Raw genomic sequence first — 24,620 nt, 5'->3', positions numbered from 1 at the left:
AGGTCATTCGGCTGAACACAACCGTGGACTAATTAGAGCCAAATGTAGGCAGTCCCGTCCATAATGCTGGATGGAGTGTGGTGGCGTGCCAAACAACTGAGCTCTTACGGTTTTGACGGCTACACTCTCCTCAACCGGAGCAGTAAGTTGAACCTCAACTTATGGCACTTTGTGAAAGTGTTGAGAACTAGAGCTCAGTTGTTTGGCACGCCACCCCTGTCCTTCCAGCACAATGGAAGGCACTGCCTTCATCTGGCTCTAATCAGTCGACCGTTGTGTGCAGCCGAATGACCTCTGCCGGGAACACTCAGAATGAGGTTCTGAGTTATTGCAACATAGGAGTGTTTCACTGCTTTCAAGGCTTCACAAGAATAATTCCGGAATTTTCCTGCAGGCAGGCCTCGGGCTTTTTCGGGTGAACATCTCCTTGTAAATCCCCCGTGGTTTCTTGTACACCTGTGAAATTTGGCTAGGTCATGCAGTTTGCATTGCCGCAAAATTGCGCCTGAGTAGCTCTGCCGCGGTTGCAAACATTCAGTCGTGTCAGCCAGATAGGCTGGTCCCGGTAGGACCCGGCCAGCGGACTGGGTATATCTGCTTCCCGTTCTTCTCACCTGAGTGCTACTGACTCCAGCTTTGACGGCTACACTCTATTCACCCGGACCAGTAAGTTGAACCTCAACTTATGGCACTTTGTGAAAGTGTTGAGAACTAGAGCTCAGTTGTTTGGCACGCCACCACTGTCCATCCAGTACTATGGACGGCACTGCCTTCATCTGTCTCTAATTAGTCCACGGTTGTGTTCAGCCCAATGACCTCTGCCGGGAACACTCAGAATGAGGTTCTGAGTTATTGCCACATAGGAGCATTTCAATTCTTTTAGGCTTCTTTATTATTTTTTTTTCTGGAGCTTTTCTGTTAGTCTTTATTCTTTTTTTTTTTTAATTTTATTTTATTTAATTAGAGAACATAGTGTACAGAGGGGCTACAATTACATGGGCAGGATAATGCATACATTTCTTACCAAGCATTGCATCCTCCTCCTTTGTTTACCCTTCACCTCCCTTCCCCGTCTCCCTCCTTCCCCCACCCAATTATACCCCCCTCCCCCCACCTAATTATACCCCCCTCCCCCCCACACCGACATTGTAAAGCTGGGTTTGACATGAGATTTTGTACTTCTCATTGTTGCAACAGGTCCACCTGAATCCTTAAACGACTTGTTTGTCCCCATCTCCTCCACATGTTATACTGACATCAAATACAGTGAAAGCGGGGGTTACACTGTGGGGGAGGGACATACAAAGCAACAAAGAAATAATCTTATAAATGCGTTAGAAACACATGCATGAAAGAAATGAAAACACTAAAATACATATTTAAGGGTTCATTTTCTTAACATCACATTATCTGACCTTTTCCGCTTGACTCATACCTATACTAGATATTGCAAATAAGGGAAACCATGGGACCTATGCTTCTTTGGGCCTGGCTTACTTCACTTAATATAATTTTTTCCAAACCTTTCCATTTCCTAACAAATGGGGAAATGTCATTCTTTCTGATGGAGGCATAGAATTTCATTGTGTATATATACCACATTTTCTTGATCCATTCATCTACTGAGGGGCTTCTGGGTTGGTTCCATATCTTAGCTATGGTAAATAATGCTGCAATAAACATAGTTGTGCTGGTAGCTTTAGTGTGGTCTTGTTTGTAAACATTTGGGTAAATGCCCAAAAGTGGGATTGCTGGATCATAGGGGAGATCTATGTGAAGTCTTTTGAGGAACCTCCATACTGCTTTCCAAAGTGGTTGAACAAGTTTACATTCCCACCAACAATGAAGTAAGGTTCCTTTCTGTCCACATCCCCTCCAGCATCTGTTGTTGTTAGAGTTCTTGATTTTTGCTGTTCTAACTGGAGTGAGGTGATATCTCAATGTTGTTTTGATTTGCATTTCTTTTATGGCTAGGGATGTTGAACATTTCTTCATGTGTCTATTGGCCATCCTTCTTTCTTCTTCAGAGAAGCTTCTCTTTAAGTCTTTCGCCCACTTATTTATTGGGCAGTTGTTTCTTTGAGGATTTGTTGTTGGGTGGTTTAATTTTTTGAGTTCCAAGTATATTTTAGATATGAGACCCTTGTCCGTTGTATGGCTAGTAAAGATCTTCTCCCAATCGGTGGGCTTTCTATTGATCTTGTTACCTATGTCATTTGCCCTGCAGAAGCTCTGCAATCTTATGCAATCCCAGTTGTCCAACCTTTCTTTGATTTGTTGTGCTTCCGGGTCTCTATTCAGAAAATTTCGGCCTGAGCCAAGGAGACCTAGGGTTTCTCCTATTCCATCCTGTAATGTTTTCAGAATGTCTGCTTTGAGTTCAAGGTCTTTGATCCATTTGGAGTTGATTCTGGTGCAGGGTGATATATAAGGATCTAGCTTTAGTTTTCTACATGTAGTTAACCAATTTTGCCAGCACCATTTACTGAAGAGGCTGTCTTTCTTCCATTCTATTGTTTTAGCTTCCTTATCGAAGATTAGATGGCTATAGGTCTGTAGGTTCATTTCTGGGTTTTCAATTCTATTCCATTGGTCCTGAGGTCTGTTCTTATGCCAATACCAAGCTGTTTTGATTACTATGGCTTTATAGTAGAGTTTGAAATTTGGTATTGATATTCCTCCAGCAGTGTTCTTTCCGTTGAGGAGCGTTTTTGCTATTCGGGGTCTTTTATTGTTCCATATGAATTTTTGGATTGCCTCTTCTATTTCCTTGAAGAATGAGGGTGGAATTTTGATAGGTATCGCGTTGAATTTGTAGATAGCCTTGGGAAGTATTGCCATTTTCACGATGTTAATCTTGCCAATCCAGGAGCATGGGAGGTTTTGCCATTTTTTAAGTTCTGTGTTGATTTCCTTTTTCAAGATTTTAAAGTTTTCATCATAGAGGTCCTTCACTTCTTTGGTTAAGTTAATTCCTAGGTATTTTATTTTTTGTGGGGCTATTACAAATGGAGTTGCTTTCCTAATTTCAGCCACACTTTTCTCATTGTTGGCATATAGAAAAGCCATTGATTTTGGGGGGTTAATTTTATAACCTGCTACTTTGCCAAAGTTTTGAATCAGCTTGAGTAATTTGGGAGTGGAGTCTATGGGATTCTTTAAATACAAGATCATGTCATCTGCAAAGAGGGAGAGTTTTATTTCTTCTTTCCCTATTTGGATCCCCTTTATGTCTGCATCTTGTCTTATTGCTGTAGCTAGGCATTCTAATACTAGATTGAAGAGAAGTGGAGAGAGTGGGCATCCTTGTCTTGTTCCTGAGTTAAGAGGAAATGGCTTTAGTTTTTCACCATTGAGTATAATGCTGGCTGTAGGTTTGTCATATACAGCCTTTATTGTATTGAGGAATGTTCCATGGATTCCTAATTTTTCCAGAACCTTCATCATAAAGGGGTGTTGGATCTTGTCAAATGCTTTTTCTGCATCTATTGAGATAACCATGTGGTTCTTATTCTTGCTCCTGTTGATGTGATGAATAATATTAATTGATTTGCGTATATTGAACCAGCTTTGCATCCCTGAAATGAATCCTGTTTGATCATGGTGTATGATTTTTTGGATGAATTGTTGAAGTCGATTGGCCAAAATTTTGTTGAGGAGTTTTGCATCAATGTTCATCAAAGAAATGGGTCTATAGTTCTCTTTCTTTGATGAGTCCCTGCCTGGTTTTGGGATGAGGGTTATGATGGCTTCATAGAATGTGTTCGGTAGTGAGCTTTCTCTTTCAATTTCATTGAAGAGTTGGAGGAGTATTGGTGTGAGCTCTGCTTTGAAGGCCTTGTAAAATTCCGCTCTAAAACCATCTGGTCCTGGACTTTTCTTAGCTAGGAGGTCTCTTATTGCTGTTTCTATTTCAATGCTCGATATGGGCCTATTAAGCTGGTTTAACTCGTCTTGGTTTAGTTTTGGCATGTCAATATTTGCTAGGAAAAGGTCCATTTCTGTCAAGTTCTCAAACTTATTAGCATAAAGTTTTGAGAAGTATTCCCTTATAATGTTCTGAATCTTGGTTGTTTCCGTAGTTATGTTTCCATTCTCATCTCTGAGTTTATTAATTTGGGTGTGTTCTCTCCTTTTTCTGATAAGGTTTGCTAAGGGTCTGTCAATTTTGTTAAGTTTTTCGAAGAACCAACTCTTTGTTTTGTTGATTCTTTCTATGGTTTTTTTGGATTCTAATTCATTTAATTCTGATTTAATTTTGATTATTTCTTTCCGTCTATTGGATTGGGGTTTATCTTGCTGCTCTTTTTCAAGGAGGTTTAGATGTGTCATTAAATTGTTAGTTTCCGATCTCTCCAATTTGTTGATGTAGGAGCTCAGAGCTATAAACTTGCCTCTGAGTACTGCCTTTGCTGTGTCCCAGAGGAGCTGGTAATTTGTGTGTTCATTTTTGTTGAATAGCATGAACATTTGAATTTCCTTTCTAATCTCTTCCATGACCCACTCATGATTCAGCCTCCATGTGATACCGGACTTTCTTTGGTGGCTTTTGGTGTTGAGTTCTAATTTTATTCCCTTGTGGTCAGAGAGAATGCAAGGTATAACTTCAATGTTTCTGAATTTAGACAAGTTTGCTTTGTGGCCTAAAATGTGGTCTATTTTAGAAAACGTTCCATGTGCTGCTGAGAAGAATGTGTATTCTGATGCTGCTGGGTGAAATGTTCGGTAAATGTCTGTTAAGTCTAGTTGATCTATGCAGCTGTTTAGATCTGCGGTTTCTCTGTTGAGTTTTTGCCGAGTTGATCTATCTAGTGGGGAGAGTGGTGTGTTAAAATCCCCAACAATTAATGTCTTTGGATCTATATGGGATTTGAGGGAAAGTAGTGTTTCTTTGATAAATTTGGGTGCTCCATTGTTTGGCGAATAGATATTTAGAATTGTAATATCCTCCTGAAGGAGAGATCCTTTAATTAGTATGTAGCGACCTTCTTTATCTCTTCTCACGAATTTTAATTTGAAGTCTATTTTATCTGATATTAGGATTGCAACTCCCGCCTGTTTATGAGGGCCGTTTGCTTGGTAGATTTTGTTCCAGCCTTTAACCTTGAAAATGTGTTTGTTTTTACGGGCAAGATGTGACTCCTGCAGGCAGCAGATAGAAGGGTCTTGTTTTTTAATCCAACTAGACAGTCTATGTCGCTTAATTGGAGAGTTCAGTCCGTTAACGTTAAGAGATAGGACTGAGAGGTATTTGGGAGTTCCTGCCATGTTATCCACCTTCTTGGGGGCTGCGAAAACTGGGTTCTTCCTAAGGTTCTTGGATTCTCAGTTTGGGTGCAGTTTCTTGGCCTTTGTTGCGGTCTTGTTGGTTTTCTATGTGTAGGACATCTTTAAGAATCTTTTGTAGGGCTGGTTTGGTGGAGATGTATTGTTTCAATTTTTCTTTGCTATGGAAGGTTTTTATTTGGCCTTCAGTTATGAAGGAGAGTTTAGCTGGGTACAGTATTCTTGGTTGATAGTTGTTTGTTTTTAGGGCATGGCATACGTCATTCCAGGCTGTTCTTGCTTTGATTGTCTCTGCTGAGAAATCTGAGGTAATTCTAATTGGTTTCCCTTTATAGGTGATTACCCTTTTCTCCTTGACAGCTTTAAGGATCTTTTCCTTGGTCTGGGTTGATCCTGTGTGGATTATAATGTGACGGTGGGATGTCCTATTCTGGTCTGGTCTATTTGGGGTTCTAAAAGCTTCTTGTATCTGAATAGGCCTATCTTTTTGTATGTTTGGGAAGTTCTCTGCTAGGATCCTGTTAAACAAATTTCCTAGACCATTAACTTCTGTTTCTAGGTGCTCCTCTACACCCATTATCCTTAGATTGGGCCTTCTGATGGTGTCTTCCAGGTGTTGGATAGACCTATCATATTTCTTGGACTTGTCTTGGATGGTTGTATGTTCTTTCTCTATAATATCTAGGCTGTCTTCAATCCCTGAGATTCGATCTTCTGCATGGTCGAACCTGCTGTCAAGACTCTCTACTTTGTTTTTTATCTCTTTTCCTTCCAATTGGTCAGCTTTGATGGCTTCAAGTTCTTTGTTGAAGCTCTGTTTTAGGTCTTGTATGAATTTCTTTACTTCCTTAATTTGGTGTTCAGTGTTTGTTCTCAAATCACTTAGTTGATTGGTTATGGTTTCTTTGGACTCCCATTCCTTCTGTTGGGTTCCATTCAGCATTCCCTTTGTGGTCTCCCTGACTTCCTTCAGCTCTTTGTTAATGGATTCCATGAATGCCTTTAGTGATCTTTGTGTATTCTCTACCTGGTCTCTCAATTCCTGAATTACTCTTTGATTAGCTTCCTCCCGTCTGTGGGATTCATGCAGTTCTCTTTCTTCCCGTTCGTGGGATTCCTGCAGTTCTCTTTGAGTGTTCTCTGCCTGCTCATGCCATTCCTCCTTTTCTCTTTGAGTATTCTCAAGTTGTTCACGCAAATCCTGTATCAGTTTTTGAGTAGCTTCCTCACGCTTGTGATATTCCTGTATAAACTTCTGGGATTCCTCCTCTCTCTCCCTATCACGCTCATACAGAGTCCTTTGTACATTGTCAAACTTCTCATTTATCATGTTTGCTATTAGTGTTTGTAGAGCTATTTGGGAACTCTCCTCTGGATTATTCTTTATCTGTTCTAATCCCTGATTATCAAGATTGGGAATTGAGATACCCGGATTTGCCATTTTTCTTGTGTTTTTCCGGCTTACTCGTCCCATTTGAGATGAAGATTGCACCAGTTTTGTGCTAGAACACTATCTTAAGGCAACCATCAACCAAAGTTTGCATTTGTACAGTCAATAGTCTACAGATACAATCTAGTTCAACAGATACATCTATTCAACATCAAACAACTATATGTTAAAGTACTTCGAACCGCAGAAAAGTGTAGTGACCGTCTACTCGACCAGCGAGGAAAAACGACCACCACACCAGGAGTCTTCTCAGATCACGCTTTATTGGAGAGCCTTTTAGTTGTAGGAGAGCTTGGGCGCGAGAGAGCGTGCACCCGAAACACAGCCGCTTATATAGGAGAATCGGAACGCGGGTCTTTCTATTGTTGGTCGCCTGCCTTTCACCGTCACCAGGTGTCATGGGATTGGCTGGGGACTCTACCTGGCTCGCGCACGCGCACAGCCCAGGCGTCCCGCCAAGCACCGTCTGGGGTGGTTACCTCAAAGCTGCAAGGGAGTGGGCGGAGTCTCGCCTCGGCTCCCTACAGAAAAGAATTTGGAAAACCAGAAATTATTAGGATTAGGGAGAGATGTGGGTAAAAAATAGGAATAGATTGGTGTGGGGAGGCACAGGGAGAGTTAACTATGTCCTAATCACAATGCAGGAAATGGGTTGGGTAGGATGCAAGTAGAGAGAGAGAGAAAAAGAAGAGACCGAAAGGGGAATGAAGAGAGACCAGAAAAAAAAATAAAAACGTAAAAATTAATGTTATTATAGAGGTTAAAAGACCGTCTATTTAGAGAGGAATGTGAATATGTTCAGAGAAGGGGAGGGACATAGAGGAGATGTGAAAAACTTTAAGGATGGGAAAGGGAGAAGAAAAGATCAGAAGTTCAGTAGAGCTAGACAAAAAACAAAAAGATAATTAAGAAAGAAAGAAAAAGAGAAAGAAGACAAGAAAAGAAAGGAAAACGCTCATTCACATATTCCTAAAATAAAAATTATAAGATGAGAAAAAAAAAGTTACTGGAAAACAATTATTTTTTCAGAAGAGGCAAAAATTAAAGATTAATAAAAGTTTTAGAAGGGAAAAAATTTATATATATATATATATATATATATATATATATATATATATATATATATATAAGGTAACAAAAAACAAAAAACAAGCAAAAAAAGAAAAGAAGAAGAAGAAAAAAAAAAGAAAAAAAAGTCTTTTGATTTTTTTTTGGGGGGGGGAGGAGTAGGAAGAATCCTGTATCTCCCTTTTGTCTGTAACCAGTCTCTTGTTGGAGTCTCTGGTCAGCTTGAGGTCCTGTGGCTTGATTGGTTTCTTAAGGCGGTTGGTTGGAAGAGGCAGAAAAATGCTCTGCTTTACCAAGATTTTGAGATCCCCCTCCCAGGTTAGTTTTCTGGGAGGGTGATCTGCTTTGAGAATCACAAAAGAGGGGAATGTGGTGATGAGGCTAGGTTCTGGGTAGAGTTGAGGCCTTTCAATAAACAGTAGCTTTTCCCTGGGGCTATTTTGCGATAAAGCTCACAGCGCCCAGCCTGGAGCCATTCTCAGGGTTTCTGTTTTTCAATTGATTGTGGTGGCTGCTAGAGGGAGGGGCAGCCTGTGGCTCTGGTTACCCAGTGAGGCAAGGCACTCCAATGGCTGGCGCCTGAGCTGGGTGACTTTTCCCTGGATGGAGCTGAGTCTGGCAGGTCACTTCGCCGTTAAGTTCTTGTGACCTGCTAAATGACTTGTTTTATTCCAAGGCCTGAGCTGGAGCTAGCAGCTCCTCCGAGCTTTGTCGGTATCCAAGATGGAGATCACCGGTGCTGGGGGGGGAGGGGTGGCCTTCCCTCCTCTGCTCCCTGAGAAGGAGTGAGGATGTCGGGCTTGTACTCACGCCGAGTCTTGGATCCTGGGTCGTCTCTGTTCTGCAAACAGCAGGAAGAAGATGTCCGCTCCTTGTCAGTTCTTGTTGGTGTTGAGTAGAATCCGCTTGTCCGCTGCGTCTGGCTCCTTCGTCCCGGACTCTCTGTGTCTCAGGTATGACCCCGCGGCGGTGGTCGCCGCCGCGACCCTGACGCCGCCGCAGCAGCTGATGTGTTTCCTTGGCTTCCCCTCTCTTGTCTAACTCTCTGTCCTGTGATGGCACACTTGGTGTGATTCTCTGGCTTAGGACTGTTCACTGGAACTCTAAAACTGCTTTCTATGTGAGAGCTTGTTCAGATTCCAGCTTCTCCTCCGCCATCTTCCCGGAACTCCTCCTCCTCCTCCTCCTTCTTCTTCTTCTTCTTCTTCTTCTTCTTCTTCTTCTTCTTCTTCTTCTTCTTCTTCTTCTTCTTCTTCTTCTTCTTCTTCTTCTTCTTCCTTCTTCTTCTTCTTCTTCTTCTTCTTCTTCTTCTTCTTCTTCTTCTTCTTCTTCTTCTTCTTCTTCTTCTTCTTCTTCCTTCTTCTTCTTCTTCTTCTTCTTCTTCTTCTTCTTCTTCTTCTTCTTCTTCTTCTTCTTCTTCTTCTTCTTCTTCTTCTTCTTCTTCTTCTTCTGCTGCTGCTGCTGCTGCTGCTGCTGCTGCTGCTGCTGCTGCTGCTGCTTCTACTTATGCTTCTGCTTCTGCTTCTGCTTGTTATTCTGCTTCTCCTTCTGAGGGTTAGTGTTAGGATTAAGGTTAGTGTTATGGTAAGGCTGAGGATGAGGGTGAGAGTAAATCTGAGGGTTAGTGTTTGGGTTAGGGAAAGGGTCAGGTTTAGGGTTAGGGGTAGGTTGAGGTTGAGGTTGAGGGTGAGGGTTAAGGTGAGTGTTAGGGTGAGGGTTAGAGTTAGGATTAGGTTTATGGTTAGGGTTAGGCTGAGGGTGAGGTTGAGATTTAGGGTTAGGGTTAGGTTGAGGGTTAGTTTTATGGTAAAGGTTAGTGTTAGGGGTAGTGGTATGGTGAGGGAGGGTGAGGGTGAGGGTGAGGGTTAGGGTAAGGGTTAGGGTGAGGTTTAGAGTTAGGATTAGGTTTAGGTTTAGGGCTAGGCTGAGGATGAGGGTGAGAGTAAGGATGAGGGTTAGGCTTATTGTGAGGGTTTGGTAGAGTGTGAGGGTTAGGATTAGGGTGAGGATTAGGGTGAGTGTGAGGGTAAGGATTAGGGTGAGGGTTAGGGTGAGTGTGACGGTTAGAGTTAGGGTGAGGGTTAGGGTGGGGGTTAGTGTTAGGGTTAAGGTGAGGGTGAGTGTGAGGTTTAGGATTAGGTTTAGATGAGGGGTAGGATTAGGGTGAGGGTTAGGGATAGTGTTAGGGTTAGGGTGAGGTTGAGGATGAGGGTTAGGGTAAGGGTAAGGGTTAGGGTGAGGGTTAGGGTGCGTGCTAGTGTGAGGGTGAGGGTTATGGTTAGGGTGAGGGCTAGTGTGAGAGTGAGGGTTACTATTAGTGTTAGGTTTAGGGGGAGGGTTAGGATTAGGGTAAGGGTTAGGGATAGGGTTAGGGTTAGGGTTATCATGAGGGTTAAGTTTAGGGTTAGGGTGAGGGTTACAGTGAAGAGTAGGGTTGCGGTTAGGGTGAGGGTAAGGATTAGGGTGAAAGTTAGGGGGAGAGTGAGGGTTAGGGTTAGCATGAGTGTTATGGTGAGTGTTAGTGTGAGGGTTAGGGTTAGGGTTACGATTAGGGTGAGGGTGAGGGTTAGGATTAGGTTTAGGGTGCGTGTTAGTGTGAGGGTGAGGGTTAGAGTTAGGATTAGATTTAGGGTTTGGGTTAGGCTGACAATGAGGGTGAGTGAGAAGGTGTGGGTTATGGTTAGGGTTAGGGGAGGTTGAGTGTTAGGTATAGCATTAGGGTTATGGTGACTGTGATGGTTAGGGTTAGGGTTAGGTTTAGGGTGAGGTCTAGGGTGAGGGTTAGGGTGAGGGAGAGGGTGAGGATTACTTTTAGGTTTAGGGTGAGGTTTAGGGTAAGGGTTAGGGTTAGAGTTAGTGTTAGGGTGAGGGTGAGGGTTAGGGTGAGGATTAGGGTTAGCGTTAGGGCTAGGGTGAGGGTGAGGGTTAGGGTGAGGGTTAGGGTTAGGGTTAGGTTGAGGGTTAGGGTTAGGTTGAGGGTTAGGGTTAGAATTAGAGTTAAGGTGAGGTCTAGATGAGGGTGAGGGTTAGGGTTAGGGTGAGGCTTAGGTTTTGGGTTAGTGTTAGTGTGAGGGTTAGGGTGAGGTCTAGGGTTAGGGATAGGTTTAGGGTTAGTTTTAGGGTTAGGGTGAGGGTAAGGGTTAGGGTGAGTTTTAGGGTGAGGTTGAGAGTCTGGGTCAGGGTTAGTGTTAGGGTTAGTGTTAGGGTGAGGATGAAGGTGAGGGTTAGGGTTAAGTTTAGGGTGAGGGTTAGGGTTGGGGTGAGGGTTAGTGTTAAAGTTAGGGGTAGGGTGAGGGTGAGGGTGAAGGTGAGGTTGAGGGTTAGGGTGAGGGTGAGGGTTAGGGTTAGGAATAGTGTTAGGGTTAGGATTAGGATGAAGGTGAGTGTGAGGGTTAGGTTTAGGGTAAGAGTGAGAGTTAGGGTGATGGTGAGAGTGAGCGTGAGTGTTAGGGTGAGGGTGAGGGTGAGGGTTAGGGTAAGAGTGAGGGTTAGGTTTAGGCTAAAGGTTAGGTTTAGGGTTAGGGTTAGGGAGAGGGTGAGGGTGAGGGTTAGGATTAGGGTTAGGGTTAGGGTTAGGCTTAGTTTGAGTGTGAGGGTAAGGGAGAGGTTTAGGGTGAGGGTGAGCGTTAGGTTGAGGTTTATGGTGAGGCTGAGGGCAGGTGAGGGTGAAGGTTAGGATGTGGGTGAGGGTTAGGGTTAGGGTGACAGTTAGCATGACCAGGAGGGTTAGGGTAAGTGTTAGGTTTAGGGTTAGGGTTAGCGTTCGCGTGAGGGTTAGTGTTAGGGTTAGCGTTAGTGTGAGGGTTAGGGTTAGGGTGAGGGTGAGGATTAGGTTTAGGGTTAGGTTGAGAGTTAGAGTGAGGGTTAGGGTGAGGGTTAGCGTTAGGGTTAGTGTGAGGGTGAGGGTGAGATTGAGGTTTAGGGTTAGCGTGAGTATTATAGTGAGTGTTAGGTTGAGGGTTAGGGTTAAGGTTAGGGTGTGGGTGAGGTTTAGGGTTAGGGTTAGGTTGAGAGATAGGATGAGGTTGAGGGTGAGGTTTGGGTTAGGATTAGGGTTAGGGTTAGGGTTAGGCTGAGAGTGAGGCTGAGGGTGAGGGTGAGGGTTTCAGTAGGTAAGGGTTAGGCTTAGGCTAAGGGTGAGGGTTAGGGTTAGGTGAGGGCTTGGGTGAGGTTGAGTTTGAGGGTGAGGAGGAGGGTAAGGATGAGGATGAAGGTGAAGTTTTCGTTAGGTAAGGGTTAGGGTTAGGGTGAGGATTAGTGTGAGGGTGAGGGTTAGAGTGAGGGTTAGGGTTAGGGTGAGGGATAGGGTTATTGTGAGGATAAGGGTTAGGGTGATGATTATGGTGAGGGTGAGGATTAGGGTTAGCGTTAGGTTTAGGGTGAGGGTTAGGATGAGAGTTAGGGTTAGGATTAGGGTTAGGGTTAGGATTATGGTGAGGGTGAGGTTTATGCTTAGGGTTGTAGTGAGGTCTAGGGTGAGGGTTAGTGTTAAGGTGAGGGGTAGGGTGAGGGGTAGGGTTAGGTGAGGGTGAGTGTTAGGTTTAGTGTGAGGGTTAGGGTTAGGGTGAGGGTTAGACTTAGCGTGAGTGTTATGGTCAGTGTTAGGGTGAGGGTTAGGGTTAGGGTTACGATTAGGGTGAGGGTGAGTGTTAGGGTTAGGGATAAGCTGAGGGTTAGGGTGAAGTTGAGGGTTAGGATTTGGGTTAGGTGAGGTTTAGGGAGAAGGTTAGGGTGAGGGTAACCGTTAGGGTGAGGGTTAGGCTGATGGTGAGGGTCAGGTTTAGTGTTATGGTTTGGGTGAGGGTGAGGGTTAGGGTTAGGGTGATGGTTAGGGTTAGGTATAGAGTGAGGGTTAGGGTTTGGGTTAGTGGTAGGGTTAGGTGGAGGGAGCCGGTTAGAGTTAAGGTTAGGGTGAGGGTGAGTTTGAGGGTTAGGGTTAGGATTAGTGTCAGGGTTAGGGTTATGCTGAGGGTGAGGTTGAGAGTGAGGGTGACTGTTAGTGTGAGGGTTAGGGTTAGTGTGAGGGTTTGGTTGAGGGTGAGTGTAAGGATTAGGGTGAGGGTTATAGTGAGCATGACAGGGTTAGGGTGAGTGTTAGGGTGAGGGTTAGATATAGGGTTAGTGTTAGGGTGAGGGTTAAGGTGAAGGTTAGGGTGAGGGTTAGGGTGAGGGTGAGGGTTAGGTTTAGTATGAGGTTAAGGATTAGCGTGAGGGTTAGGGTTATGATTAGGTTTAGGGTGAGGGTGAGGATTAGGGTTAGGGTTAGGTATAGAGTGAGGGTTAGAGTGAGGTGTAGGGTGAGATTTATGTCAGGCTTAGGTTTACTGTAATGGTTAAGGTTAGTGTTAGGGTGAGGGGAAGGGTTAGGGTGAGAGTGAGGGTTAGGGTTAACGTGAGTTTTATGGTGATTGTTAGGTTGAGGGTTAGTGTTCAGGATAGGTTTATGGTTAGGGTGAGGGTGAGTTTTAGGGTGAAGGGGAAGGGGAGGGGGAGGGTTAGGGTTAGTTTTCGGGTGAGGGGGAGGGTGAGGGTTAGGGTTCAGATTAGGGTTAGGGTTAACCTGAGGGTGAGGGTGAGAGTCAGGGTGAGGGTTAGCATTAGGGTGAGGGTTAGGGTTAGGGTTAGGATGAGGGTCAGGTTTAGGGTTAGGTTTAGGATGAGGGTTCGGTTTAGGGTTAGGATTATAGGTAAGGAGAGCTTTAGGGTGAGGGTTAGAGTGAGGGTCAGGTTGAGGGTGAGGGTAAGGTTTAGGGTGAGGGTTAGTGTGAGGGTGAGTGTTAGGTTTAGCATTAGGGTTAGGGTTCGGGTGAGGGTTAGGGTTAGCGTTAGGTTTTGGGTGAGGGCTAGTATGAGGGTGAGGGTTAGGGTTGGGGTTAGTGATAGGGTGACTATTAGGGTTAGTGTTAGGGTCAGGGTGAGCGATAGACTGAGGGGTAAGGTTAGATTAGAGTTAGGGTAAGGGTTAGGGTTAGGGTGAGGGTTAGTGTGAGGCTTACGGTGAGGGTTAGGGTGAGGGTTAGGGCGAGGGTTAAGGTTAAGGTTATGGTGAGGGTTAGGGTTAGTGTGAGGGTTAGTGTTAGGATTAGGTTTAGGGTGAGGTATAGGTTTAGGGTAAGGGTTAGGGTTAGGCTTAGGGTTCGGGTTAGGGTAAGGGTTAGGGTGAGGGTAAGGGTTAGGGTGAGGGTTAGGGTGATATGGAGGGTTAGGTTTCCCATGAGTATTACGGTTAGTGTTAGGGTGAGGGTTAGGGTTACGGTTAGGGTAAGGGTTAGGGTGAGGATTAGGGTGAGGGTGAGGTTTAGGGTCAGGGTTAGGGTGAGCTTTAGGGTTAGGGTGATGTTTAGGGTGAGGGGGAGGGTTGGGTGAGGGGGAGGGCTTGGGTAAGGGTAAGGGTTAGGCTGTGGATGAAGGTTAGTGTTAGGGTGAGGGTTAGGGTGAAGGTGAGGGTTAGGGTGAGGGTGAGGGTTAGGGTTAGGTTTAGGGTGACGGTAAGGGTTAGAGTAAGGATTAGGGTGAGGGGTATTGTTAGGGTGAGGGTGAGGGTTAGGGTTAGTGTGTGGGTTATGGTTAGGGTTAGGGTTAGGGTGAGAGTTAGGGTGAGAGTGAGGGGTTGGGTTAGCGTGAGTGTTATGGTGAGTGTTAGGCTTAGGGTTAGGTTTAGGGTGAGGGTGAGTATTAGGGGTAGGGTTAGGGTTAGGGTAAGTGTTAATGTGAGAATGAGGGTTAGGGTTAGCTTTAGAGTTAGGGTGAGGGTAAGTGTTCAGGTTAGGTTTATGGTGAGGGTTAGGATGAGGGTTCAGGTTAGGGTTAGGGTTATAGTTACGGTGAGCTTCAGGGTGAGGGTTAGGTTGAAAGTTAGGGTGAGCATTTGGGTTAGGTTTATGGTGAGGGTAAGGTTTAGGGTGAGTGTTAGGGTGAGGGTGAGTGCTAGGTTTAGAATTGGGGTTAGGGTGAGGTTTAGCGTTAGGGTTAGGGTTAGGGTTCGGGTGAGGGCTAGTGTGAGGGTGAGGGTTAGTTTTAGGGTGAGTATTAGGGTTAGTGATAGGGTCAGGGTGAGCATTAGACTGAGGGGTAGGGTTAGGGTTAGGGTTACTCTCAGGGTTAGGGTTAGGGTGAGGGTTAGAGTGAGGGTTACGGTGAGTGTTAGGGTGAGGCTTAGGGTGAGGGTGAGGGTTAGGGTTAAGGTGAGGGTTAGGGTTACTGTGAGGGTTAGGGTTAGAATTAGGTTTAGGGTGAGGTCAAGGGTGAGGGTGAGGGTTAGGATTAGGGTTAGGGTGAGGGTTAGAGTGAGGGGTAGGGTTAGGTTTAGGGTGAGGGTTATGTTTAGTGTGAGGGTTAGGGTTAGGGTTTGGGTTAGGCTGAGGGTGAGGGTGAGTGTGAGGGTGAGGTTAAGAGTGAGGGTTAGGTTGAGTTTTAGGGTTAGGGTGATGATTAGGGTGAGGGGGTGGGTTGGGTGAAGGTGAGGGTTCGGGTAAGCGTGAGGGTTAGGGTGTGGGTGAGGGTTAGGGTTAGGGTGAGGGTTAGGGTGACTGTGAGGGTTAGGGTGAGGGTTAGGGGTAGGGTTAGGGTGAGGGTTAGGGTGAATTTGAGGGTTAGGGTTAGGGCGAGGGTAAGGATTAGGTTGATTGTTATGGTTAGTGTTAGGGTGAGCGTGAGGGTGACAGTTAGAATTAGGTTTAGGGTTAGGGTGAGGTTTAGGGTTAGGGTGAGGGTTAGTGTTAGGGTGATGTTTAGGGTAAAGTTGAGGGTTAGGGTGATGGTGAGGTTTCGGGTGAGCGTGAAGGTTAGGGTGTGGGTGAGAGTTAGGGTTAGGGTGACTGTTTGGGTGACGGTGAGGGTTAGGGTAAGGGTTAGGGATATGGTTAGGGTTAGCGTTCATGTGAGGTTCAGGGTTAGGGTTAGGGTTAGGTTGAGGGTAAGGGTGAGGGTTAGGGTTAGGGTTAGGGTTAGTGTGAGGATTAAGGTTAGGTTTAGTGTTAGAGTTAGGCTGACGGTAAGTGTTAGGTTGAGGTTTAAAGTGAGGGAGAGGTTTAGCATTAGAGTTAGGGTTAGGGTGAGGGTTAGGGTGAGGCTTAGTTTTAGGGTTAGGTTTAGGGTGGGTATGAGGTTTAGGGTTAGGTTTAGGGTGAGAGTTAGGATTAGGGTGAGGGTAAGGGATACGTTTAGGGTGAGAGTAAGGTGGACGATGAGAGTTAGGGTTAGGGTTAGTGTTAGTGTTAGGGTGAGGGCTAGTGTGAGGGTGAGGGTTAGGATTAGGGTGAGGGCTAGTGTGAGGGTGAGGGTTAAGGTAAGTGTTATGTTTAGGGTGAGGGTTAGGATTGGGCTGAGGGTTATGAATAGGGTTAGGGTTAGGGTTAGGATGATGGTTAGGTTTAGGTTTAGGGTGAGGGTTAGAGTGAGGGGTAGGGTTACATTTAGGGTGAGTGTAAGAGTTAGGGTGAGAGGTAGGGTGAGAGTGAGGTGTAGGGTTAGCGTGAGTGTTATGGTGTTATGGTTAGGGTTACGATTAGGGTGAGGGTGAGTGTTAGGGTGAGGGTTGGGGTAAGGGTTAGGGTGAGTGTGAGGGTTAGGGTTAGGTTAGAGTTAGGTTTAAGATTAGGCTGAGGGTGAGGGTGAGGTTGAGGGTGAGGGTAACGGTTAGGGTTAGGTTTAAGGTGAGGGCTTGGGTGAGGATGAGGGTTTATGGTGAGGGTGAGTGTGAGGGTGAGGGTTTTGATACGTAAGGATTATGGTTAGGGTTAGAGTGAGGATTAGGATGAGGGTGAGTGTTAGGGTTAGGGTTAGGGTTAGGGTTAGGGTGAGGGTTAAGGTTAGGGTGATGTTTAGGGTGAAAGTGAGTGTTGGATGAGTGTGAGGGTTCAGGTGAGGGTGAGGGTTAAGGTGTGGGTGAGGGGTAGGGTGACAGTTAGGGTTAGGGTGACGGTGAGGTTTAGGGAGATTGTGAGGGTTAGTGTTAGGTTTAGGGTGAGGGTTAGGGTTAGGGTGAGGGTTAGGGTGAGGGGTAGGTTTAGGGTTAGTGTGAGGGTTAGGGTGAGAGTGAGGGTTAGGTTTAGCATTAGGTTTAGGGGGAGGGTTAGGGTGATGGTTAGGGTTAGGTTTAGGGTTAGGGTAAAGGTGAGGGTGAGGATAAGGGTTACTGTTAGAGTGAGGGTTAGGGTTAGGGTGAGGGTTAGGGTTAGGATTAGGCTGAGGGTGAGGGTCAGGATGAGGGTTAGGGTTAGGGTGAGGGTTAGAGTAAGGGTTAGGGTGAGGGGTGTGGTTAGGGTTATGGTGAGGATTAGGGTTAGTGTGAGGGTTAGGATTAGGTTTAGGGTTAGTGTGAGAGTAAGGGTTAAGGTGAGGGTTAAGATGATGAAGGTCAAGGTGAGGGTAAGCATTAGGTTTAGGTTGAGGGTTAAGGTGAGGGTGAGGGTTAGGGTAAGTGTTAGTGTGAGTGTTAGGGTGAGGGTGAGAGTTAGGGTTAGGGTGAGGCTTAAGATTAGGTTGAGGGTTAGGGTTAGGGTTAGGGTGAGGGGGAGAGTGACATTTAGGATTAGGTTTAGGTTTAGGGTGAAGTTGAGGTTAGGGCGAGCGTGAGTGTTTGGGTGAGGGTGAAGGTTAGGGTGTGGGTGAGGTTTAGGGTTAGGGTGACGGTTAGGGTGATGGTGAGTGTTAGGGTAAGGATTAGTGTTAGGGTTAGGGTTAGCTTTGCGGTGAGGGTCAGTGTTAGGGTTAGGGTGAGGGTGAGCGTTAGGGTGAGAGATAGGTTTAGGGTTAGGGTAAGGGTTAGTGTGAGGATTAGGGTTAGGGTAAGCTTTAGAATTAGGGTGATGGTAAGTGTTAGGGTTAGGTTTAAGATGAGCGTGAGGTTTAGGGTTAGGGTGAGGGTTAGGGTTAAGGTTAGGGTTAGGGTGAGGTTTAGGTTTAGGGTTAGGCTGAGGGTTAGGATTAGGGTGAGGGTTAGGTTTAGGGTTAGGGTTAGGATGAAGTTGAGGATGAGGATAAAGGTTAGGTTTAGGGTTAGAGTTAGGGTGAGGGTGAGGGTGAGGGTGAGGTGTAGGGTTAAGATTAGATTTAGGGTAAGGGTTAGGCTGAGGGTGAGGGTCAGGGTGAGGGTTAGCGTTAGGTTTAGGGTTAGGGTTAGGATGAGGGTTCGCGTTAGGTTTAGGGTTATACTTAAGGTGAGCTTTAGGGTGAATGTTAGGGTGAGGGTGAGTGTTAGGTCTAGCATTAGGGTTAGGGTTCAGGTGAAGGTTAGGGTTAGGGTTAGGGTTCGGGTGAGGGCTAGTATGAGGGTGAGGGTTAGGGTTGGGGTTAGGGATAGGGTGACTATTAGGGTTAGTGTTAGTGTTAGGGTGAGCGTTAGACTGAGGGGTAGGTTTAGGTTAAGGTTAGGCTGAAGGTTAGTGTGAGGGTTACGGTGAGGGTTAGGGTAAGGGTTGGGGGAGGGGGAGGGTTAAGGTTAAGTTAAGGGTTAGGGTTAGTGTGAGGCTTAGGGTTAGGATTAGGGTTAGGGTGAGGTCTAGGGTGAGGGTGAGTGTTAGGGTTAGGTTTAGGGTGAGGGTTAGTGTTCGGGTTAGGATTCGGGTTAGAGTGAGGGGTAGGGTTATGTTTAGGTTGAGGGTAATGTTTAGTGTGAGGGTTAGGGTTAGGGTTAGGGTGAGGGTAAGGGGGAGGGTTAGGTTTATGAATAGTGTTAGGGTTAAGATTAGGCTGAGGGTGAGGGTGAAAGTGAGGGTGAGGTTTAGGCGTAGGGTTAGGGTGAGGGTTAGGGTTAGTGTGAGGGTTTGGTTGACTTTGAGGGTAAGGGTTAGGGTGAGGTTAGTGTGAGTTTGCGGGTAGGGTTAGGGTTATGTTGAGGGTTAATTTTTGGGTTAGGGTTAGGGTGAGGGTGAGGGTTAGGCTTAGGGTGAGGGTCTGGATTATGATGATGGTTAGGGTAAGGGTCAGTGTGAGGTTTTGAATTAGGGTTAGTGTTAGAATGAGGGTTAGTATGAGGGTTAGCTTTAGGGTGAGGGCTAGGGTGAGTGTGAGGGTTAGTTTAGGGTTAGGTATAGGGTGAGGATTACGGTTAGGGTGAGGGTGAGCATTAGGCTGAGTGGTAGGATTAGGGGTATGGTGAGGTTAAGGGTTAGGGTGAGGTTTAGGGTTAGGATTAGGGTTAGGGTGAGGGTTAAGGTGAGGGAGAGGGTTAGGTTTAGGATGAGGGTGAGGGTTAGGGTTAGGGTGAGGGTGCGAGTTAGGGTTAGGCTAAGGGATAGGGTGAGGGTGAGGGTTAGGGTTACTCTCAGTGTGAAGGTTAGGGTGAAGGTTAGGGTTAGGGTTAGGTTTAGAGTGAGGTTTAGGGTTTGGATTAGGGTGAGGGTTAGGTTGAGGGTGAGGGTGAGGGTTAGGGATAGGGTGAGGGTAAGGGTTAGGGTGAGGGTTAAGGTGAGGGTGAGTGTTAGGTTTAGCATTAGGGTTATGGTGAATTTGAGGTTTACGTTTAGGGTGAGGGTGAGGGTGAGGGCTAGGGTGAGGGTGAGGGTTAGGGTTAGTGTTAGGGTTTCGGATAGGGTGAGGATTCGGTTAGGGTTACGGTTATGTTTAGGGAAAGGGTGAGGGTAAGGGTGAGGTTTAATGTTAGGATTAAGGTTAGGGTTACACTGAGGGTGAAGGTTAGGGTGCGGATGAGGGTTAAAGTTAGAGTTAGGGTTAGGTTGAGGACGAGGGTAAGAGTTAGGGTTAAGGTTAGGCTGAGGGTGAGGGTGAGGCTGAGGGTTAGGGTTAGGGTGAGGGTTAGGGTTAGTGTGAGGGTTAGGGTTAGGGTTAGGGTCAGGGTTAGTGTGAGAATAAGGGTTAGGGTGAGGGTGAGGATGAAGGTCAGGGTTAGGGTTAGCGTTAGGTTTAGGGTGAGGGTCAGGATGAGGGCGAGGGTTAGTGTTAGTGTTAGGGTGAGGTTTAGGGTGAGGGTGAGGGTTAGGTTTAGGGTTAGGGTGAGTCTTAGGATTAGGTTGAGGGTTAGGGTTAGGTTTACTGTGAGGGTGAGGGTGGTGGTTAGGATTAGGTTTAGGTTTAGCGTGAGGGTAAGGGTGAGGGCTAGGTTTAGGATTAGGGTTAAGATTAGGGTGAGTGTGAGGGTTAGGGTTTGGTTTAGGGTGAGGTTTAGGTTTAGGGTGAGGGTTATGGTTAGGGTTAGTGTTAGGGTTAAGGTTAGGGTGATGTTTAGGGTGAAGTTGAGGGTTAGGGTGATGGTGAGGGATCGGGTGAGGGTGACGGTTAGGGTGAGGGTGGGAGTTAGGGTTAAGGTGATGGTTAGGGTGATGGTGCAGTTTATGTATAGGGTTAGGGTTAGCATTCGTGTGAGGTTTATGGTTAGGGTTAGGGTTAGGCTGAGGTTGAGTGTGAGCGTTAGGGTTAGGGTTAGTGTGAGGATTAGGGTTATGGTTAGCTTTAGAATTAGGGTGAGGGCAAGTGTTAGGGTGAGGTTTACGGTGAGGGTGAGTTTTAGGATTAATGTTAGGGTTAGGGTGAGGGTTAGGGTCTGGGTTAGGATTAGGGTTAAGATTAGGGTGAGTGTGAGGGTTAGGGTTAGGTTTAGGGTGAGGGATTGGATTAGGGTGAGGGTTAGGGATAGGTTTAGGGTTAAGGTGAGGTTGAGGGTGAGGGTTAGGGTTAGGGTTAAGGTTAGGGTGAGTGTTAGTGTGAGGGTTAGGATTATGGTTAGGGTGAGAGCAAGGGTGAGGGTGAGGGTTATGGTTAGGGCTTAGGGTTAGGTTTAGGGTGAGGGTTCGGATTAGGGTAAGGGTTAGGGATAGGGTTAGGGTTAGGTTTAGGATGAGGGTTAGGTTTAGGGTTAGGGTGAGGGATCGAGTAAGGGGTAGGATGACGGTTAGGGTGAGGGTAAGGGTTAGGGTGAGAGTTAGGGTGAGAGTGAGGGTTAGGGTAAGGATGAGCGTTATGGTGAGTGTTAGGGCGAGGGTTAGGGTGAGGGTTATGATCAGGGTGAGGGTGAGGGTTAGGTTTAGAGTTAGGGTTAGGGCGAGGGTTAGGGTGAGGGTGAGGGTTATGGTTAGGATTAGAGTTAGGGTTAGGCTGAGGGTGAGGGTGAGGGTGAGGGGTTATGGTGAGGGTGAGCTTGAGGGTTAGGGTTTAGGGTTAGGTTTAGGTTGAGGGTTATGGTTATGTTGATGTTTATGGTGAGGGTGATGGTGAGGTTTCAGGTGAGGGTGGAGGTTAAGTTGTGGGTGAGGGTTATGGTTAAGGTGAGGGTTACAGTGACTGTGAGTGTTAGGTTGAGGGTCAGGGTTAGGGTTAAGTTTAGCGTTAGGTTTAGTGTTAGGGAGCGGGTTAGGGTTAGGGGTAGGTTTAGGGTTAGGGTAAGGGTTAGGGTTAGTGTGAGGGTTATGGTTAAGGTTAGGGTTAGGGATAGTGTGAGGATAAGGGTTAGGTTGAGGGTTAGGGAGAGGGTGAGGTTCAGGTTTATCGTTATGTTTAGGGGGAGGGTTAGGGGGAGGGTTTGGGTTAATCTTAGGTTTAGCATAACGGTGAGGGTGAGAGTAAGGTTTAGTGTTAGAGTGAGGGTTACGGTTAGGGTGAGGTCTAGGGTTAGGGTTAGGGTTAGGGTAAGGGTGAGGGTGAGGGTTAGGATTACAGTTAGGGTGAGGATGAGGGTGAGGGTTAAATTTAGTATTAGTGTTAGGTTTAGGGTTAGTCTTAAGGTGAGGTTGAGGGAGAGGGTAAGGGTTAGGTTTAGGGTGAAGGTTAGGGTTAGGGTGATGTTTAGGGTGAGGTTGAGGGTTAGGGTGAGGGTGAGGGGTCATTTGAGGGTGAAGGTTCGGGTGTGGGTGAGAGTTAGGTTTAGAGTGACAGTTAGGGTGACGGTGAGGTTTAGGGTAATGTCAGGGTTAGGGTTAAGGTTAGTGTTAGGGTGACGCTGAGGGTTAGGGTGAGGGTTAGGGTTTGGGTTAGCGTTAGGGTTAGAGTGAGGAGTAGGGTTAGGTTTAGCATTAAAGTTAGGGTGAGGGTAAGGGTTAGGTTGAGGATTAGGGTGAGGGTGAAGTTTAGCGTTAGCGTTTGGTTTAGCGTGAGCGTTAAGGTGAAGGTTAGGGTTGGGGTTAGGGTGAGGTTGGGTTAGGGTTAGGGTTAGGGTTAGGGTTAGGGTTTGGATTAGGGTGAGGTTTAGGGTTTGGATTAGGGTGAGGGTTAGGGTGAGGTCTAGGGTGAGGGTGAGCGTTAGGGTTATGGTTAGGGTGAGGGTGAGGTTTAGGTTTAGGGTTAGGGTGAGGGTTAGAGTGAGGGGTAGGTGTAAGGCTAGGGTGAGGGTTAGGGGTAGGGTGAGGGTGAGGGTGTGGGTGAGGTTGAGGGTTAGGGTTAGGTTTAAGTTTAGGGTGAGGGTGAGGGTGAGCGTTAGTGTAAGCATTAGTGTTAGAGTTAGGTTTAGGCTGAGGGTGTGGGTGAGGGATAGGTTTAGTGTTAGGGTGAGGGTTATGGTTAGTGTGAGGGTTTGGTTGAGGGTGAAGGTTAGGGTTTGGGTTAGGGTTAGGGTAAGATTGAGGGCTAGGGTGATGTTGAGGGTTAGGGTTAGCGTTAGGGTTTGGTGAGGGTTAGGGTTAGGTTTAGGGTGAGGGTTAGTGTGAGTAGTAGCGCTAGGGTTAGGGTGATGGTTAGCTTTAGTGTGAGGGTTAGAGTTAGGATTAGACTTAGGGTGAGGTTAATTGTTAGGGTGAGGGTTAGGGTGAGAGTGAGGGTTAAGGTTATTGTGAGTGCTAGGGTGAGGGTGAGGGTGAGGGTTAGGGTTAGGATTAGGGTTATAGTTAGGGTGAAAGTGAGGGTGTGGGTTAAGGTTAGGATTAGGGTTAGGGTTAGGGTTAGGGTAAGACTGAGTTTGAGCTTGAGGCTGAGGTTTAGGGTTAGGGTGAGGGTTAGGGTTAGCGTTAGTGTTAGGGTGAGGTCTAGGGTTCCAGTTAGGGTTAGCAATAGGGTGAGCGGTAGGGATAGGGTAAGGGTGAGGGTTAGTGTTAGTGCGCGGGTTAGGATTAGGTTGAGAGTAAGGGTTAGGGTGAGGGTTTAGGTGAGGGTGAGGATTAGGGGTAGGGTTAGGTTTAGGGTGAGGGTTAGGTTGAGGTTTAGAATTTGGGTTAGGGTTACGGTGAGGGTTAGCATGAGGGTTAGGGTTAGTTTTAGGGTTAGGGTGAGGTTTAGGTTTAGGGTAAGGGTTAGGATGATGGTTAGGGTGAGGGTGAGTGTCAGAGTTACAGTAAGTTTTAGGGTTAGGTTGAGGGTGAGGGTGAGAGTAAGGGTTAGGGTTCGGTTGAGGTTTAAGTTTAGGGTGAGAGTTAGGGTTAGGGATAGGGTGAGGGTGAGGGTTAGGGTTAGGGTGAAGGTTAGGGTGAGGGTTAGAGTTAGAATTAGGGTTACGTTTAGGGTTAGGCAGAGGGTGAGTTTGAGAGTTAGGGGTAGGTTTAGGTTGAGGGTTAGGGTTAGGGTGAAGGTTAGGGTTAGGGATAGGGGTAGGGTGAGGGTGAGGGTGAGTGTGAGGGTTAGGTTTAGGGTGAGAATTACGGTGAGGGTTAGAATTAGTATTAGGGTTAGGTTTAGGGTTAGGCTGAGGATGAGGTTGAGAGTAAGGTTGAGGGTTAGTGTTAGTGTTAGGGTGAGGGTTAGGGTTAGGGTAAGGGGTAGGGTGAGCGTAAGGGGGAAGGTGAGGGTGAGGGTTTGGGGGAGGGGGAGGGTTAGCATGAGGGTGAGGGTTAAGGTGAGGGTTAGGGTGAGTGTTGGGGATAGGGTTTGGGTTAGGGTGAGGGTTAGGTTGAGGGTTAGGGTTCAGGTTAGGGTGAAGGTTAGGGTGAGGGTTAGGTTGAGGTTGAGGGTTAAGGTTAGTGTGAGGGTTAGGGTTAGTGTGAGGGTTAGGGTTAGGATTAGGTTTAGGGTGATGTCAATGGTGAGGGTGAGGTTTAGGGTTACAGTTAGGGTGAGGGTGAGTGTTAGGTTTAGGGTTAGGGTGAGGGTTACAGTGAAGGGTAGGTGTAGGGTTAGGGTGAGGGTAAGGGTTAGGTTGTGGGTTAGGGTGAGAATGAGGGTTATGGTTATCGTGAGTGTTATGGTGAGTTTTAGTGTGAGGGTTACGGTCAGGGTTAGGGTAACGGATAGGGTGAGGCTGACAGTTAGGGTTAGGGTTAAGGTTAGGGTTAGGGTAAGGCTGAGGGTGAAGGTTTGGGTGAGGATGAGGTTTACGGTTAGGATTACGGTTAGGGTGAGGGCTTGCATGAGGGGGAGGGTAGGGTGAGGGTGAGGGTGAGGTTGAGGGTTTCGGTAGGTAAAGGTTAGGGTTAGGGATATGGTGAGGATTAGGATGAAGTTGAGGGTTAGGGTGAGGGTTAGGATTAGTGTTAGGGTGAGGGTTAAGTTTAGGGTGATGTTTAGCGTGATGGTGAGGGTTGGGTGAGGTTGAGGGTGAGGGTGAGGGTTAGTGTGTGGGTGAGGGTTAGGTTTGGGGTGAGGGTTAGGGTGATGGTGAGTGTTAGGGTGAGGGTGGGGGTTAGGTTTAAGGTTATGGCGAGGGTTAGGGTTAGGGTGAGTGTTAGGGTGAGGGAGACGGTTAGGGTTTTGTTGTGGGTTAGGGTTAGTGTGAGGATTAGGGTTAGAGTTCGGGTTAGGGTTAGTGTGAGGTTAAGGGTTAGGGTGATGTTTAGGGTGAGGGTTAGGGTTAGCCTTAGGTTTAGGGTCAGGGTGAGGTTTATGGTTAGGGTTAGGGTTAGGGTGACCGTGAGGGGTAGGTTTAGTGTTAGGGTGAGGGTTAGGGTTAGCGTTATGGTGAGGGTTATGGTTAGTATGAGAGTTAGGGTTAGAATTAGGC

The sequence above is a fragment of the Dipodomys merriami genome, unplaced genomic scaffold (genome assembly GCF_024711535.1).
Source record: "Dipodomys merriami isolate MVZ:Mamm:240054 unplaced genomic scaffold, mDipMer1.0.p SCAF_2, whole genome shotgun sequence".
NCBI classification, from domain to species: domain Eukaryota; kingdom Metazoa; phylum Chordata; class Mammalia; order Rodentia; family Heteromyidae; genus Dipodomys; species Dipodomys merriami.
This window is presented reverse-complemented; position numbering follows the sequence as displayed.